Source organism: Schistocerca americana, unplaced genomic scaffold, assembly GCF_021461395.2.
Source record: "Schistocerca americana isolate TAMUIC-IGC-003095 unplaced genomic scaffold, iqSchAmer2.1 HiC_scaffold_777, whole genome shotgun sequence".
NCBI classification, from domain to species: Eukaryota; Metazoa; Arthropoda; class Insecta; order Orthoptera; family Acrididae; genus Schistocerca; species Schistocerca americana.
The window spans coordinates 42,501-47,500 of NW_025726541.1; the positions used below are offsets into that span (position 1 = coordinate 42,501).

Genomic DNA, 5,000 nt, shown 5'->3' on the forward strand with positions numbered 1-5,000 from the left:
TCTAAGAAGAAAAGTAATCGCTGACAGCACGAAGGATGTCACGCGACTAGTTAGCAGGCTAGAGTCTCGTTCGTTATCGGAATTAACCAGACAAATCGCTCCACCAACTAAGAACGGCCATGCACCACCACCCACCGAATCAAGAAAGAGCTATCAATCTGTCAATCCTTCCGGTGTCCGGGCCTGGTGAGGTTTCCCGTGTTGAGTCAAATTAAGCCGCAGGCTCCACTCCTGGTGGTGCCCTTCCGTCAATTCCTTTAAGTTTCAGCTTTGCAACCATACTTCCCCCGGAACCCAAAAGCTTTGGTTTCCCGGAGGCTGCCCGCCGAGTCATCGGAGGAACTGCGGCGGATCGCTGGCTGGCATCGTTTATGGTTAGAACTAGGGCGGTATCTGATCGCCTTCGAACCTCTAACTTTCGTTCTTGATTAATGAAAACATACTTGGCAAATGCTTTCGCTTCTGTTCGTCTTGCGACGATCCAAGAATTTCACCTCTAACGTCGCAATACGAATGCCCCCGCCTGTCCCTATTAATCATTACCTCGGGTTCCGAAAACCAACAAAATAGAACCGAGGTCCTATTCCATTATTCCATGCACACAGTATTCAGGCGGGCTTGCCTGCTTTAAGCACTCTAATTTGTTCAAAGTAAACGTGCCGGCCCACCGAGACACTCACTCAAGAGCACCCTGGTAGGATTGCAACGGGGTCCGCCTCGGGACGCACGAGCACGCACGAGGCGCGTCGCACGCCTTCAGCTCGCCCCACCGGCAGGACGTCCCACGATACATGCCAGTTAAACACCGACGGGCGGTGAACCAACAGCGTGGGACACAAATCCAACTACGAGCTTTTTAACCGCAACAACTTTAATATACGCTATTGGAGCTGGAATTACCGCGGCTGCTGGCACCAGACTTGCCCTCCAATAGATACTCGTTAAAGGATTTAAAGTGTACTCATTCCGATTACGGGGCCTCGGATGAGTCCCGTATCGTTATTTTTCGTCACTACCTCCCCGTGCCGGGAGTGGGTAATTTGCGCGCCTGCTGCCTTCCTTGGATGTGGTAGCCGTTTCTCAGGCTCCCTCTCCGGAATCGAACCCTGATTCCCCGTTACCCGTTACAACCATGGTAGGCGCAGAACCTACCATCGACAGTTGATAAGGCAGACATTTGAAAGATGCGTCGCCGGTACGAGGACCGTGCGATCAGCCCAAAGTTATTCAGAGTCACCAAGGCAAACGGACCGGACGAGCCGACCGATTGGTTTTGATCTAATAAAAGCGTCCCTTCCATCTCTGGTCGGGACTCTGTTTGCATGTATTAGCTCTAGAATTACCACAGTTATCCAAGTAACGTGGGTACGATCTAAGGAACCATAACTGATTTAATGAGCCATTCGCGGTTTCACCTTAATGCGGCTTGTACTGAGACATGCATGGCTTAATCTTTGAGACAAGCATATGACTACTGGCAGGATCAACCAGGGAGCTGCGTCAACTAGAGCTGAGCAGCCGGCCGCCCGGGAGTGTGTCCCGGGGGCCCGCGCGAACACGCAAGCGTCCGCTCAATTATTCTGCAAACAGGAGGAGGCTGAGCTCCCCTGCACCATACACCTCGAAACCCTCTCAGGTCCCGGCGGCGCGCAGCGCCGTCCTAAGTACTTGGTCGGGTTCGAGAGAGGCGCAATCGCCCGGAGTTTGGCGAGTAGACGCTTTAGGTGCGACCACCCGTGCTCCCAACTGAGCTTGCCGCTGCCGACAGAGGCCCGGGAGCGTGCTGTCGTGGCATTGCCGGCGGGAGACAACACGCGCCACCTACGGTGACCGGCAGCTCCAACGCCAGCGCCACAGAAGGACAAAAGCCCCACTTGGGTGCCGAAGCGAACTCTCCCAGCACAGCGCACGCGCCAACACGTCCGCACAGCTGCGATACAAACCACCTGCGAGAACCGCAGAGGCGACCGAGCAGCAGACGGCGTCGCGGCGCCGAGCGCCGGGCGGCGGCGCATCCTCAGCGCACACAGTCCTCAATCGGACCAGCACACTGCAGATGTCCACCGCGCTTCGCACCGGGCCCGCGAGGACCTACTTTGGCCGCACGGCGCCGCGTGCAGGGTGCGCCGGCGCGCAGCTGCGCCGCCTGCCGCCTCCGTCGGCCGGCGCGCCTGCCACTGGCCGCCCCCACCAGCCGGCTGTAGCGCGTGCGCCCACGCACCGCACGGCCAACACGCCGGGAGGCCCCCCCTCACCGGCCGGGGACGGTCCCACCCAGCCACCGCCGCGTATCGCTTCACACCCACATGCCATTCACGTTCGTGGGCATGGTGGGTATCGCTGCAACAACCGGTTGGTAGCTCAACCGATCGTCGCCATCACTGATTCACCCCTAGCGAGAACAACCGCACCACAACGGTTTACCAGTTGTTCATTTGCGTAACGTCACCAGCAAACGTAGGCGTCCATCGCCATTTGCAAATTCAACGATTGTTGCATGCCTGTGTCAGGTGTCACGACACACTGTCTGCCCACATACACGCAACAACATGTCCACGCTTAGCGAACACGTGGAAGGTGGCCCCCGTACGTATGCGATGTCCATTGCGCGAACGACTGTCAACCGGCCTCTGTCGCATGTCGCAGATGTGGAACGCAGTGCACCGTGCTATCACGGTGTGTGAGAAGAGACGACTACGTCTGACAACACGCGCCACTACATCAACAGACGGCTCATGCTGATCGCCATCCAGGGCATACCACACTGCAATCCAGCTCTTATAGGGAGACGACACGTAGCTGAGTGCACAACATTTGGACCGCATGGTTCGCCGTTGTTGGCGCAGTCGTTGTACGGTCACATGTACCACGATGTATCATTCAGTACATGAGGACCAATGTGCAGTACAGTGTGTGATTTGGACGTACAACATCAGCGGACAGTTGACACAGGCCGTACCACAGCGTAGGCTAAGTGCTTCGCCATGCGAATGCCAATGAACAACTGCAAATGCCAATGAACAACTGCAAAGGGCATTGAGCATGTACGTCCTGCTGCCATCCACATTACAGTGTATAGCTGCAAGGTGTTTAACATGAAGCGATACACTGGGGACCGGGCAGTGCGAGTAGCAAACTATATTGCGGGGGTTGCAGTTAGGCAACACTACACTAATTTAACGCGTCGTATGACAATTACAGAGCAGGTTAAGGCCCAACGTGTGTTGGGTTAAGGCCCAACGTGTGTTGGGTTAAGGCCCAACGTGTGTTGGGTTAAGGCCCAACGTGTGTTGGGTTAAGGCCCAACGTGTGTTGGGTTAAGGCCCAACGTGTGTTGGGTTACGTTAAGGGGCAATGTGGGTTACGTTAAGGGGCAATGTGGGTTACGTTAAGGGGCAATGTGGGTTACGTTACGGCGCAATATAGGTTACGTTACGGCGCAATATAGGTTACGTTAAGGGGCAATGTGGGTTACGTTACGGCGCAATATAGGTTACGTTACGGCGCAATATAGGTTACGTTAAGGCGCAATATCGGTTACGTTAAGGCGCAATACAGGTTACGTTAAGGCGCAATACAGGTTACGTTAAGGCGCAATACAGGTTACGTTAAGGCGCAATACAGGTTACGTTAAGGCGCAATACAGGTTACGTTAAGGCGCAATACAGGTTACGTTAAGGCGCAATACAGGTTACGTTAAGGCGCAATACAGGTTACGTTAAGGCGCAATGCAGGTTACGTTAAGGCGCAATGCAGGTTACGTTAAGGCGCAATACAGGTTACGTTAAGGCGCAATGCAGGTTACGTTAAGGCGCAATGCAGGTTACGTTAAGGCGCAATACAGGTTACGTTAAGGCGCAATACAGGTTACGTTAAGGCGCAATACAGGTTACGTTAAGGCGCAATACAGGTTACGTTAAGGCGCAATACAGGTTACGTTAAGGCGCAATACAGGTTACGTTAAGGCGCAATACAGGTTACGTTAAGGCGCAATACAGGTTACGTTAAGGCGCAATACAGGTTACGTTAAGGCGCAATACAGGTTACGTTAAGGCGCAATACAGGTTACGTTAAGGCGCAATACAGGTTACGTTAAGGCGCAATACAGGTTACGTTAAGGCGCAATACAGGTTACGTTAAGGCGCAATACAGGTTACGTTAAGGCGCAATACAGGTTACGTTAAGGCGCAATACAGGTTACGTTAAGGCGCAATACAGGTTACGTTAAGGCGCAATACAGGTTACGTTAAGGCGCAATACAGGTTACGTTAAGGCGCAATACAGGTTAGGTTAAGGCGCAATACAGGTTAGGTTAAGGTACGACATAGGTTAGGTTAAGGTACGACATAGGTTAGGTTAAGGTACGACATAGGTTAGGTTAAGGTACGACATAGGTTAGGTTAAGGTACGACATAGGTTAGGTTAAGGTACGACATAGGTTAGGTTAAGGTACGACATAGGTTAGGTTAAGGTACGACATAGGTTAGGTTAAGGTACGACATAGGTTAGGTTAAGGTACGACATAGGTTAGGTTAAGGTACGACATAGGTTAGGTTAAGGTACGACATAGGTTAGGTTAAGGTACGACATAGGTTAGGTTAAGGTACGACATAGGTTAGGTTAAGGTACGACATAGGTTAGGTTAAGGTACGACATAGGTTAGGTTAAGGTACGACATAGGTTAGGTTAAGGTACGACATAGGTTAGGTTAAGGTACGACATAGGTTAGGTTAAGGTACGACATAGGTTAGGTTAAGGTACGACATTAGGTTAGGTTAAGGTACGACATAGGTTAGGTTAAGGTACGACATAGGTTAGGTTAAGGTACGACATAGGTTAGGTTAAGGTACGACATAGGTTAGGTTAAGGTACGACATAGGTTAGGTTAAGGTACGACATAGGTTAGGTTAAGGTACGACATAGGTTAGGTTAAGGTACGACATAGGTTAGGTTAAGGTACGACATAGGTTAGGTTAAGGTACGACATAGGGTAGGTTAAG

General features: G+C 52.1%; 1 non-coding gene across 1 annotated transcript in view; it reads right to left on the reverse strand.

Moving 5' to 3' along the window:
- LOC124590905 overlaps positions 1-1,494 on the reverse strand; it is a 1,910-nt gene extending 416 nt beyond the window's left edge. The window contains exon 1 of the ribosomal RNA XR_006976809.1: positions 1-1,494. This exon is cut by the window's left edge and continues 416 nt beyond it. This is a non-coding gene — a ribosomal RNA (small subunit ribosomal RNA).
- Positions 1,495-5,000: the final 3,506 nt, after the last annotated feature.